Below are 15,028 nucleotides of genomic sequence, written 5' to 3' on the forward strand. Positions count from 1 at the left end.
CAGCCTGGATGAGGGCCTGATGGCTGTTTTCAGGCTGGCCATATCCCCTTTAGGGTGGGGATCCCCACTGGGGTGCCTGGCCAGTCTGGGTGAGGGGCTGAGGGCCGTTTTCAGGCTGGCCGGCGACTGAGGCTCCCAGCCTCTCCTTTTTTTCTTTTTTTTTTTTATTCTGGGATTTATTTACCTTCTATAATTGAAACTTTGTTTCTGTCACTGGAGCTGAGAGCCGGCTCCTGCTCGCTCCGGCTCTGAGGTGACGGGCTGCTGAAAGCAGGTATCTGGGGTTTGTTTAGCTTCTATAATTGAAACTTTTTTGCTTTCAGAGCTCAGAGCCAGGCAGCGGCAGGCAGGGAACTTTGGCTTCATCCATCACTGGAGCAAGCAAGCCTCCTGCTCGCTTCAGCTGCATGGCTGTTGGCCGCCATCTTGGTTGGGTTAATTTGCATATCATGCTGATTAGCCAATGAGAGGTGTAGCAAAGGTATGGTCAATTACCATGTTTGTCTATTATTAGATAGGATAATTAAAAGAATTTTTTTACTATAGTTACTCTTGCTCCAAATATATGCCCAACATATAAAACAAAGACTCCTTGACCACTCATAATTCACTGACCTATGCCTTTAAGAATTCTGGCCTCATCAAAAACATTCTCCAAACCAATGAGTTAGCAAAAATTAACCCTGAAGTTCTGAAGATAAACAAAAGGACGGGACACCTAGATCTTTGAAGAACTCATGCTGCAACCTATCTTTGCTCAGTGTCAGTGAAAATTATTACAACATGAATATCATGTTAATTACTCTATAATATTGAATCTAAATTGTATCTCTACTACCATGCCAGTGAATTTCAAATCTAGTTTGGATGACAAAAAAAAAAAAAAGGCTTTTGTTTACACATGAAACAATGGCTAGGATCTTGTCGCTGATCTAATCTAATCACTTCAAGCTTAAAGGTCAGGAGGTCCTGACAGCCTTAGAGTCAGAAACACTTACATTAAAAATTCATACACTCAAATCAAATACCTATTACTTTTTTTGACCCTGAAAAGTTAAATAAATAAGGTCATAAAGAATTAAAGAAAACATAGTAGTGCCAAACCATGCTGTCATTTTTAATATGCCTTACACAGAAGCTGTTATTAGGTTCTGAAATTCTATTCACTTTATTTTAGAACCTAATTAATTAAAATTCATAAGTATCTCTCACTGTCCTTCGTTTCTATAGTTAATACAAATCTAAAAGTGGAATTCATGTTTGCTTAAGCGCTTAAATCTATATTATTTTAACTTATACAAAATCAAATGGAGAACTAAGAAAACTTATCTAAATAAAGCAACCAAAAACAGTTTTGCAGCCCCTGTATGCCATGAATACTATGTTAAGAAAGGTGTTTTCAACTCAAATTTTACAGATGACACATTCAGTTCTTGGTTTGAGAGGTTTAAAACGAGGCATGGGACTTAGGCTAATGGAGTGCTGTGGTAGGCAGAATAATGACCCCTCCAAAGATGTGCACATTTAGAACTTTTGGAACCTGTGAACATGTTATGTTACATAGCAAGTGGGAATGACAGTTGCAGTTGGAATTAAGGTTACTGATAAAATGACCTTCCAATAGGAAAATTCCCTGCTCCAGTGTAATCACAAGGGTCCCTTGCAGGAAAGAGGGAAGCAGGACCCTCCATGTCAGAGTGATGAATCATGAGAAAGGCTCCGCTGGCCACCGCCTTTGCTGGCTTTGAAGGTGGAAGGGCGCTCTGAATCAAGGAATCGGGATGTCTGTAAAGGGTGGAAAAGGAAAGGAGATACTGTTTCTGTTTCTGACATGCGCTGTCAGTCCCTCCATGGTGCCCTGGGCCAGGCAGGCCTCTGCTGCAGGCATTTTCCTTCATGGATTGATAGATACAGGGCACGGATGGGCAGGAGCCTTTGCAGGTATCAGAGTTCATATATCAAATACATCTCTCTGTGTGCACCAGATATGCCTGCAACATTACATATGAACATGGCTCTGCCTCCTTGGTTTGATATTGTTGGTCTGTCACCAGATTCACAGGACGATGAACCTGAAACTAAATCAGTAGCAGAAAATGTAACAGCTTTGATAGAAACAGAGGTGAGCAATGGCATTTCTACAAACAGAGTGGGTTTTCTCCGGGAGGAGCTTTAATCTTTATACACTGCTCTTAACACAGCAAAAACTGGCAGGTGTCACCGACTCAGTTGCTGGCTTCCCCTGAGGCTTCATTTCTCGGAGTCCCATCAGTGGAGTTAATAGAGCTATTCTCCAGGGTCATGGAGATCTCAACTCCTTAGTTCCCCTAGTGTTTGGTTCTCTTCCTGTAGAAAAGCTAAAACGTTGGTGAATCTGGCCATTGTAACCTTTCGAACCTATGAAGGCATGACACACCATTCTTGTTAACAGGAAATGATGGATATCAAGCAATTCATTGATAACCTCCCACCCCCAGTTGATGGACATCACTAAGAGGGCTTGTGAAGAAGTACACACCAGCATTATTGTAGTGGAGTACAGGCCTTGTGCTGTGCCCAATACTGAAATTTGTAATGTTTGCAGCATTTAAGTGTTTTTGCAAATGTATACCAATGACAGACTGAATAATATCTCCTCGTGGGAAATTTATGATCTATGAAGTTTGTATACATGTTTTGTAGGTATATCACCCAGAATAGACTAGTATTAAAATAGCTGAAGCAGCTAGCTTCTTTTTTCCAAATATATTTCAGCAAAAAAATAAAACACCACAACCAGATTTTCTATTACATCATTTGAAAATTGTTAGTATGCTTAATGAAAACTTCCTCAGGTATAAGTGAGCAGATAAGATAGACATGATTTATGAATGTTCTGATTTGGTCTATGGACTTATTCCAAAATTACTTGATCACCATACCATATCTGTATTTTTATCTATATTTACATATACTTAATTATTATAAGACATAAAAATGAGAGATTATTGCATTATTCCTAATAATAGGGATACTATTTCAAGTGTCAATAAAAAGTATTATTGATCTCTTCAATTAATGGCCCTTTTATTTTGAGGACCAGGCTTTTCTATCCCTGCTATAATTTCTCAACATCCTTTTTCCTCTCTAGAAAAATATGTTCTTTTTTATCCTCAGAACAGACCAAATACTGCCTCTTTTCCCTAGACATCTGCTATCAATACATACTGAAGTTTGACTTTTTGAGTCATAGACATTATGGTATTCAAAACGTTTTATATTTATGTAAAGAAACCAAAGATCACTCCAAACACCCTACATTACTTATTTCTTAACCTATATGTTAATCCAAAGTTGGACCTGTATAATTATTAGAATCAGCAGTCCAAGTAGGGAATAATTCTGTGGTTGCATTTTTCTGTAAATAACTGAAAATAATTAGGCTATAGACTAATGTGTTCTGGAATGTTTAAGACTGATCTTAAAAACTTTATTGCTGAGGCAATTTGCTGTAAGATGATTCTCCTTGTAGCATAGAGTTTTAGTTTACTTATTTTGTACATATGTTTAAAATCAACTACTACAGGAAATACACTGGCACAGACATGTATATACCAATACAGAAGCAATGCCATCAAGGTACTGAAAGTCAGAGTAATTTCATAAGGATATAAACTAGACTATTATTTTAGAAAATCTTTCTTAGCATTGTAAGTGCCGATATGGAGTACAGAATCTCTTCACAAAGTGTAAAATAAAGGCGGGGGAAGAGGGAAGAAAGAACTTTTAAAAAGTGTGTTTTCCAAAAAATGGACCTTTTAAAAATCCAGAACTTGATAAGGATGGACATCAACATTGCTTTTATTTAATGTAATTCAGTGAGTCATAGCACAGTGAAAGGGGAAGAATATTATATTTGTTAATAATATGTTATTCACAGGCACTATTATTACTACATAAAGACATCAAAAGAATCTATAAAAATGTTTGAGAAAATAAGAGAGTTTAACAATGTGCCTGAATGTATGGCTTATATACTAAAATAAAATAAATGTTATACACCAGGAGGGAACAGTTAAAGAATGCAATCATCATCATCACTATTTTCATCATAATCATCTCTTATATTATTATCAAATATAAAGTTCTTAGGAAATTTATAACAAAAGCTATGTAAAAGGTTTACAGAATAATATAAAATTTTATTGAAGTATATAAAAGGAGATTCAAATAATTAAAGAGATACATCATTTGCATAGAAAATAAGATCTTCAAATTTAGGTACAAATTCAATATACTAGCAATCAAAATTCTAATACAGGTTTTTAGAAGTTGACAAGTTAACTCTGAAATTTATTTGAGGAGAAAAAAAACAGTGACCCAAAAAGAGCTTCATGCAAATGATTCCATTTACATAGAAATATGTATATAGTAAAGAAAAAAATTCAGAACAGTCACTGCCTCATGGAGGAAGGCAGAAGTCAACTGACAGGAACCATGAACGAACTTTCTGGAGTGGTAATGATCTTCTTCTATACATTGATAACCATTTGTGTTATACAAGATATATACATATGTCAAAATTCATGAGATGGTATGCAACATTTGTGCATTTCACTGAATACGTATTTTACCTATAAAAGATTACTTAAACAGATTTTAACTTTAATTATATTGAGAGCTGAAGTGTTTTGTGTTGAAGAGTACTGACAGCCTCAACTTATTTTGAATGCATAAAAAATAAGACAAATTGATAAATAAATATAGGTAGATACAATGGAGACGGCTGTGACAAAGCAAATATTTAAAAAAAAACCAAGGGTACCCAGGCCAAGTGGTTCAGTTGGTAGGAGCATTGTCCTATAGACCGAAAGGTTACAGGTTCAATTCCCAGTCAGGCACATACCTAGGTTGTGGGTTCAAGCCCTGTCAGGGGACATTCAGGAAGTAACTGATCGATGTTTCTCACAATGATGCTTCTCTCTCTCTCTCTTTCCCTTCCTCTCTATAAAAATCAATAAAACATGTCCTCAGATGAGGATTAAAAATAAAAGTATAAATAAGGGTTAGTATATTGATCACAAAGTACTCTTATATAAAACTTATTCCAATGTAATTGGTGCAATCACTTTGAAATACAATATAGTAGAGTGATGTAACATTAAAACAAAGATCCTGCAATTCAACAATTTTTCTAGAGATATAAAGGCTCTAATGGATGAGAAATCATAAAGGCAGAAATCATAGATGAGATTCAACATAGTTCATAATAGCAAAATAATTGGAAGAAGCTCAAAACTCAAAAAAAGACTAGAACATTTTTGTTATATTTGCATAATAGAATTTTTATAACCATAAAAATAAACATGTAACACATGGATAAATTTAGGAATACATTGATCAAAAATATTGTCAACAGAAACTACATAAATAAAAAAAGCAAAATAAGCAGCATATTTTAGGGATACTTTTGAATATGATAAAAGTATATCTTTATAAGGGAGATTAATAACTCTAAACTTTGAAACAGTTACTCCTGACCATGACTCAGAAAAATGGGATACTGAAGAGCACCTAGTTGATGAAGCAGTGTTTGTTATATAGCAGTTCTTAAATTGGGTGATGAGTTTACAGGTATCAGTTTACTATTATGGTTCATATCTTGCATATGCATTAAATATATGCTTGTATGTATCAAATATTAAAAATTAAAATGTAAATTACATCTACCTATAATAAATATGTATTTTAATAATTAAGAATGAAAAGTCCATAAAAGAGATGAAGAGCTTAATATCTGGGAACCACTACCTTCCCATGAAGAAATTTCCACATAGGCTGCTTTCCACATATGTGACTACCATGGCTGCCATTGCACATGCATTTAATACATCGCAGAAGTGTTTCATTTCACTTTCTCAATTTTTCTTTACAACTGTGGAGGTGCTATTATTTCCCCCATTTTACATAAAAGAAAATTTAGTTTACAAGAGATTAAGTGGCCTACTTAAAGTTATACAACAACTCAATGGAGAACTGGAAATCAGAATTGCCTGACTCTAGAGCCCAAGATTTATAACATTTTACCTAGAAGTCCCTACTGATTTACAGGGATCAATTGTCTTCTATGTCTCCAAATTGGAAATATTATAAATTTTTTACAGAAACACGTTTTAAGAAAGCCCTATGGTAAAAATAGAGTAAAATTACAAAGGAATCTTTCAAAACAAATTAAAATTGCACATCTAAAAAGTTTCTCTAATTAATAAATGATAAAAAATGAATTCATAACACCAACTAACCAAGATCGAGCAATATGAGCTATTGCCAAAAGATAAGAAATTTATGGTTTTCATGTTTTTCAATAGTATTTGTAGATTCTTCTCATCAGTGTCCCCAAGATAAGAACTGCAATACTACCTTAAGTTCCAATAGAGAATGACCACTTAGCACATCCTATATAATAAAGAGGTAATATGCAAATTGACCATCACTCAAACACACAAGATGGCCGCCCCCATGTGGACACAAGATGGCCTGCAGGGGAGGGCGGTTGTGGGTGATCAGGCCAGCAGGGGAGAGCAGTTGGGAGGAACCAGGCCTGCAAGGAAGGGAAGTTGGGGGGAACCAGGCCTACAGGGGAGGACAGTTGGGGGGAACCAGGCCTGCAGGGGAAGGCAATTGGGGACAACCAGGCAGGCAGGGGAGGACAGTTAGGAGGGACCAGGCCTGCAAAGGAGGGCAGTTAGGGGGAATCGGGCTGGCAGGGGAGCAGTTAGGTGTCGATCAGGCTGGCAGGAGAGTGGTTAGGGGGTGATCAGGCTAGCATGCAGAAGTGGTTAGGGGCAATCAGGCAGGAAGGCAGGTGAGCGGTTGGAAGCCAGAAGTCCTGGATTGTGAGAGGGATGTCTGACTGTCCGAGGGCAGTTGGACATCCCTCGAGGGGTCCCAGATTGGAGAGGGTACAGGCTGGGCTGAGGGACACCCCCCCCCCCCCGCATGAATTTCGTGCACCAGGCCTCTAGTAGGTAATAATTCACGTGAAATTTCATGTCAAAATGGGACTACATAAAAAATAAAGTGCAATAAAATAGGAATAATCACAATACAAGTACCAATCTTCATGTTTGTCTTTTGATCAGACTTTCTGTAACTCTGAAGAAATAAAATATATCCATTTATCTGTCATGTTTCAGTTGTGACATGTTTTTATATCTTTTATGTCTATGCACAGGAATAGAATATATGTTCAATTTCTACATAAACATTGTTTCAGGGAAACAGAAATGTTACCTCTTCTATTTCAAACCTCATCCTGCCTTTGGATAGATAAATTCTCGGCTATCCTCCAGATTTGCTCTAAATACTGATGACTCAAAAAATAAGGAAAACGTGAATAACAGTTTGGTATATATTTCAGCCTCCATAACCTACTCATAAACCCCACGCTGTAAGAAGTGACATAGAACCATCAAACATCTGGGTTGTAGATAATCCTCTAATCATTTGAGCCATGTAGACGGCAGCGCGTTTACTTGGAAGGAAAATGAAGTATACAACCTTGGAAACGGGTTCAGACAGCTTCTTTTATTAGAGTCACTATTTTATTACTGGTGTAATAAGACAAACTCCTTGTCTCCATCTCAGCGGATGACCTTGCTTCACACTCTGTTGACAAAATAGAAAAAGAAGGACGGAATGCCTTCAGAGTCCCTCCAGTAAATCTGCCAGCCCACCTGTATCTTGTCATGTACTATCTGCTTTATGTTTGATGACAAGGAATGAAGTATCCCCTATCTCCTCTACAGCCCGTCTTTTCATATGTGCTCGGGCTTCCTCCCTCTGTCCCTGTCTCCTCCAGGATCAGCAACGTTTCCTCCTCACTGTATCATTCCCATCATTTAAAAAACAAAACAAGCAAACAAAATAAGTGTCTCTTAATCTGGTATCTGCTCAGTTATTTCATTTTGTTGTGGTTGCTCCTTTAAACAGAAAACCCTTGAAAAAGCTAATACTTGTGCATCCATGATCCATTTTGTCAATTTCCTAGTCTTGTGTTGTTTTTTTAACAGGCACCACTGAAACCACTCTTGTCAATGTCCGCAATGGCCTTGGCAATGACACATCTCATGGCCACCTTGTGTTCTCTTCTTACTCAGCCTATCCACAGGATTTGGCACACTTGATGGTGAATCCCCCCATTCTGGTCGTAGACTATTGGCATCCATTAAGTGTGACACTCCTGGGGGTGTTGTTCTATCTTACAAAATGTTCCTCCTAAGCTTTCTTTTCTGGCTCCAGCATTTTTAGTTGAAATACAAATATTTGTGAGTACAGGCCCCTTGTTCTATTCTATCTATATTTACTGCCAGAAGATTTATTCTACTCTACTGATGCTCAAAGTTACATATCTAGATCTGGTCTATTTCCCGAGCTTCAAACTCCTATATCCAGGTATTTATCTTAATATCTATATCCAAAAGGCATTATCTTGATTTCTCTCTTGGCCCCCAAAGCAGTCAGACTAACTTTATATTGTGAAATGGTATTCTCTATTTCCAGTGCTCAAAACTAAGGGCCTCGTGTCATGTTTAGAGCAAAATCCAAACTTATTTTCAGAGTTTACCGGGAAGTTCTACCTCTCAGCAGCCTCTCATACATCATTTCTACAAGGTTCTTCTTACCTCCCTCTGCTCGCTTCAATTTTATCTCTTTCAGACTTGACCAAAACCAGCATATAAATTTTTAAATTTCTCATATGTGATCCATTTCAATGGATTCTTAGTTTTTTTAAAACTGCTAAAATATTTTTTCTCCATTTGCACTGTACCTCTTTTTAATTAACTTCAAGTTATGGCTTTTTATTAAATCAATCCTTGTAGTTTTTTTTTTTTTTTTATCATGCATACTATTGTGGAAAATTTTCCAATACGTACTCTCTGGAATTTGGTGAGGAGGGCTCACACTACTGCTATTCCTGTCACCATTATTTCAGAACAAAGGTACAAATGTGCAACCAAGACCACATCAGCAGGGTCATCAGTGGAATAACTAGAGCAGCAGTGGATTATTTTTTTAATATATTTTTATTGATTTCAGAGAGGAAGGGAGAGAGAAAGACGGAGAGAGAGAGAGAGAAAGAAAAAAAAAAAACACCTCAATGATGAGAGAGAATCATTGATTGGCCGCCTTCTGCACGCCCCACACTGGGGATGGAGCCTGCAACCCAGGCATGTGCCCCAACTAGGAATCGAACCGCGATCTCCTGGTTCATAGGTTGACACTCACCCATTGAGCCACGCCAGCTGGGCATCGGTGGATTCTTAAGGTGCTCTGATTTCCCTAACCTCACTGGGATTTCTCTGCCTTTTAAAATTTGTTTTTGTTTTATTTTTAATTTCTTGCCATACAGCAATTTAGAGGCCACCTTATAAGAAGTTCAATTCCTAATAACAGATGACTCCAAATTTTTATCTTACTCTACCATCAGGCCAAGAAAACAGGGAGTATGTTTTCCTTGTCCTCTATTAAGAGAGTTTGAGCTGGATGACTAATCAATTACAGTAAACATTTTATCTCAGAATAACACCTATTCTTCCTCTAGCTTGTTTTGTTTCTATTTGACTTTATTTGAAGCTGTTGTTTAAATATATTTTATGGTAAGCTTTGGCGAAATCTTTTTGCAGGGAACTGGGATACAAACAATAAGCTGCAGCACAGTGTTGAGCTGCCTACCAGCAGCTTCCTTAAGAAGGAACACATGGATTTAGTAGAAGAGAAATTGAATACAATTTGCAATTGTGCAATTGGTTTGTAAAAATTGTTGTAATCCAAGGCTGCCATATTAGAAAATGGTGTTCTAAAGGGGCGAAAAATAACCCCACTGTATTCTGTACTTATCCAATGTACTGTTCAATAGAAATATAAGGCAAGCCACATATATCCTTTTAATTTTTTTTCTTGTATCCACATTAAAAAAGTAAAAGATAGACATAAAGTCAGTTCTGTTAGTGTTTTTATGTGAAATATACAGTATACAAAAATGTTATGATTTCAACATGTAATTGATATAAAAATTATTGTGATATTTAAATTTTTCTAAGTATTTTAAATCCAGCATGTATTTTACACTCATAGTACATCTTAGTTCAGGCTATTCAGATACTCAACAATAATATCTGTCTAGTGTACTGATGGCGAACTTATGACATGTGTGTCAGAGGTGACACGCAAACTCATTTTTGGTTGATTTTTCTTTGTTAAATGGCATTTAAATATATAAAATAAGCATCAAAAATATAAGTCTTTGTTTTACTATGTTTTAAATATCAAAAAATTTCTATATGTGACACGGCACCAGAGTTAAGTTAGGGTTTTTCAAAATGCTGACACGCCGAGCTCAAAAGGTTCTCCATCATTGGTCTAGTGACTATCATATTGGCCAGTCCATTAGGTTATATTGATAAGTGAGTACCTTAGGTCACAAGTATATGCAAGAGGGTATTAGAGAAACCAAAATCCACATAGCCATTATGTGGGATACAGGAGATGTTCAAATAATATAAACAGAGGACAGATGCATTTATTTCCCCTGAACTTGACTTTAGTGATTCCATAATATAGCATTTTAAGTATTTCTATTCAAATAAACATTATTTTGCACAGTACTTTGCCTCCTGCTGCAGCAAGTCTAAAATGTTGCAAGAAAAACGCTGCTAAAAATTACAAATTGCCACCTAAGCTTCCCTGCCTACATGATGATAATTAGTCCTATTTTTGAAGGACCACAAATTATTGCCAAATAATTAGATACATCTCCAGGTAATCTCATCACTTTTCTTTCAAAATACATTTTTGAAAACAAAAAGAGAAAGTACAGACATCTGTGTCCATTCACTTTGGGAACCCTTTTATTTTATTTTTTCAAAAGTCAAAAATATTTATTACCTATAACATTCTAGGCATTTATTGATTATAGAAGATGAGTAAGATACTATTTTTTGCCTTAGAGAAACTTGCAATCAAGTGAAAAATCTCACATACCTTTACATAATGTTACCCTTCAATAACATATTCAGTTACTTCAGTGAAAACCCCTAACTACTTCAGTGGTGGACAAAGAGCTGTATACATATCTAATGTATACAACTTGATGAGTTTGGAGATATGTATATACCTGTGCAACTATCACCACAAGCTATGCCACGGTCATCCCTCACTTCCAAAAGTTTCCTGCGGACCTCTGTTTTTGTGTGTGTATTTGATAACGAAATTTAACATAAGATCTACCCTCTTAGCAAAATTTTAGGTATGTAGTGCAGTATCGTTAACTATAGTTACTATACTGTACAGATCGCTAGGACTTATTCATGCTGTGTAACCGAAACTTTGTTCTCTTTACGACTATTCTTCCCTATCCACCATCCCCTCCCTACAACCAGCCCCTGGCAACCTGCATTCTACTCTCTGCTGCTGTGAGTTTGACTCTTTTAGATTCCTCTGTGTCTGACTTATTTCACTTAGTATGATATTCTCCAGGTTCATCCACATTGACACAAATGGCAGGATTTTCCTCTTTTTTAAAAAAATGTATTTTATTGATTTTTTACAGAGAGGAAGGGAGAGGGATAGAGAGTTAGAAACATCGATGAGAGAGAAACATCGATCAGCTGCCTCCTGCACACCCCCCACTGGGGATGTGCCCACAACCAAGGTACATGCCCTTGAAGGGAATAGAACCTGGGACTCTTCAGTCCACAGGCCAACGCTCTAGCCACCGAGCCAAACTGGTCAGGGTGGATTTTCCTCTTTTTAAAGGCTGAATAATAATCTGTCTATATATCTATCTATATCTATATCTATATCTATATCTATATCTATATTTATATCTATATCACCTACCTAATCTCATTTTCTTTATTCATTCAGTTGTCAATGGACATTTAAGTTTCTTCCATGTTTTTGCTACTGGGAATTACATTGTGATAAACAAAGGAACTCAGATATCTCTTTGACATCATGATTTCATTACTTTTGGATAGCCATGTACCCAAAGTGGGATTGCTGAATCATATGGTAGTTCTACCTTTAATTTTTTACTGTTTTTCATAGTGGCTGCACCAAATTTACATTCCCACCATTAATGAACAGGGTCCCCTATTTTACACATCCTCATCAACTCTTATTATTTTTTAAATAGTAGTCATCTTAGCACGTGTGAGGTGATATCTCATTGTGCTTTTGATTTCCATTTCCTGATGATTAGTGATGTTAAGCACATTTTCATATACCTGTTGGCCATTAGTATGTGTTCTTTGGAGAAATGTTTATTCAAGTCCTTTATCCATTTTTATCGTGGGGTTTTTTTAAATTTAGTTTTACTATTGAGTTACAGAAGTTTCTTATATATTTTGGATAGTAGCCCTTTATTATAGCTACTGTATTGTTTGCAAATACTTTCTTCCATTCTGTAGTTTGCCTTTTCATTTTGTTGATGGTTTCCTTTGTTATGTCAAAGCTTTTTAGTTTGATGTATCTTTGCTTTTGTTGCCTGTGTTTTGGTGTCATATCCAAGAAATCATTTCCAAAAGCAATGTCAAGAAGGTTTTTTTCCCAATAGTTTCTTCTAGGCGTTTTATGATTTCAGGCCTTACACTTAGGTCTTCAAATCATTTTGAGTTAATTTCTGTATATGGTGTAAGGATCCAATTTCATTCTTTTCCATGTGGCTATCCAGCTATCCAGCTTTCCCAGCACCATTGTTTGAAGAGATTATCTTTTACACATGTGTAGAATATTCACTTTTAAATTGTCTCTAAAACTAAATGAGTTGGTGAGAAGTTATCAAGATCAGAATAATTAAATGGGAAAAGAGAACTTCATGCACTTAAACTGGAACAGCTCTGTAACAGTGACTCACAACCACCTGCCCATACTCCTCATTCATTACCCCCCTCACTGTTAATAGAATAATGGACCATTTTTTTTAATTTCCCACCTCTTGTCATATATGTTCATTGAGACGTTATGTCCATAATGCTATAATACAAACTATTAGGGTAAATTGTGCTATTTCTTTCCCTACTTAAGACAGCAAGGGAAAAATATCAATGCTCAAAATTATGTGTCAAATGATTTTATGCTTTATCAATATCCATGTAGACCAACAGAGCAAATAATCCTCATCATGAAGGACTTTACTTTCAAGTGGCATAAAAAGTGATTTAAAAAATAGTTTGTATAAATATTGCAGTATAGAAGCAGTAAGATATGTAGGACTGGTGGAGTTACAAGTAATTGAATCTAGGTTTCTTTGGTGAATGTTGAAAACCTAAAATGAAAGAGTACATCAACAAATGTTATAACATGTAACATTCAGGGTATTATTTTAATCTTCTATGACAAACATTTTAGATTAATTGCTTTGATCATTTTGAGACAGACCAGTTATTTTAAAGAAATATGATAAGTCCTATTCCTTGTATCGTTTTCAATCTATTTTTAATAGAAGTTATTCTAAATACTGTTGCCATTAGTTTTAGTAAAGCCTTTTCATTTGTATGCAGTTTTAGATTTTGAGTGCACTTTCATGTACACTCCTCTCGTTTGATTTTTCAACAATTCTATGAGTTAATGTCACTATGCTCTAAGCAAAGATATTGAGTTCAATTGACTTCTCAAACTGCAGGTTTTGAAAAAAGGAAAACTGGGAGACTGCAGTAAAAATCAAATCTTCCCCTCTTGTTTAAATGCACCTTCACTTCATCCTTTTCCTTTATCAACAGCCTCTCTGATCAGCATCCTGGACCTGAAGATATTGTTTGCCATCACTACACAAAGGACCCAGGAACAACTTCTCATCAACTTCACAATCTGATGTTAAGCCTGATAAGAAAGAGAGGGCAATTTTTCTGTTCATTTCCTATTAATAATTTATATTTCTCTCCCCATGCTAATCCTGGTAACAAAGCTCCACTTGGTCCCACTCTTCCACCCAACACACATATTGCCAAGTCTCTAAAATTATGAAATTTCCAACTGTGCACATGCATGATCTATATTAACTTTACTTATTCTAACATTACTAATTCAAGATATGCAACAAATAGAAATCATCAAAATTGATTTACCAGTAAGACTAACTGAACACCACCACCAGAGCAAAACGCACAGAAGTTCGGCTGCCTTTTGCAACAAAAGCCAAACTCACGAGGCAGGTGCTGGTGCAAAAGGAAAGCAGTTTGTTTGTTTGTTCAGGAACCACAGGTCCTGGGAAAATGGTGGCCTTCCGTCTCAAAAGCCGAATCCCTCTTCCTGCTCAAGCCCGGGTCTTATAGGAATATAGAATGGGGAAGGGAGCTTTTTTTCTATGCAACTATCTTGCTAGATTTTTGTGCATTTGAGGGGGTCTTATCCATTCATATTTCTACTTTTTGGTGAGCTCAGTGTAAGAACCTCCCCCTGCCACCATCTTGGCCCAGGGGGAGACTCCCATGTGCTCCAACTGAATGTCTACAGTAACAAGGCTACTTAGTGAAACCCAACCTTAGAATTAAAATGTTCTCTTGTGCCCTGGCCAGTGTGGCTCAATTGGTTGGGTGTTGTCCTGTGCACGGAAAGGTGGCTGGTTTGATTCCTGGTCCGGGTGTTAGAGAAGGCAGATAGAAAGATATGAGCTGGAAGAGGCTGGGAGAGGCAGCTGGGGCTTGGAGGAAGTAAGTGTGAGACCTGACAAACTGCAAATAGACAAGGGAAGTGACAGGAAAGATTCAGAGCCCCTCCAGGATGTGGTCTAACTGGTGGTATGTCACCTAGATATGTTATTTTTTGAGACATGAGGGATGGGATGACTTACTGCTTGCCTAAAAGTGTTTCAGTCTAGGACAGTGATGGCGAACCTATGACACGCGTGTCAGAGGTGACACGCGAACTCATTTTTTTTGGTTGATGTTTCTTTGTTAAATGGCATTTAAATATATAAAATAAATATCAAAATATAAGTCTTTGTTTTACTATGGTTGCAAATATCAAAAAATTTCTATATGTGACA

General features: G+C 36.6%; 1 pseudogene; it reads left to right on the forward strand.

The window, feature by feature from the left end:
* Positions 1 to 2,005: 2,005 nt before the first annotated feature.
* LOC138998906 (acyl-protein thioesterase 1 pseudogene) lies at positions 2,006 to 2,494 on the forward strand (annotated as a pseudogene).
* Positions 2,495 to 15,028: the final 12,534 nt, after the last annotated feature.

Source organism: Myotis yumanensis, unplaced genomic scaffold (genome assembly GCF_028538775.1).
Source record: "Myotis yumanensis isolate MYYU_CA2020_CCGP unplaced genomic scaffold, mMyoYum1.0.hap1 SCAF_21, whole genome shotgun sequence".
Taxonomy (NCBI): domain Eukaryota; kingdom Metazoa; phylum Chordata; class Mammalia; order Chiroptera; family Vespertilionidae; genus Myotis; species Myotis yumanensis.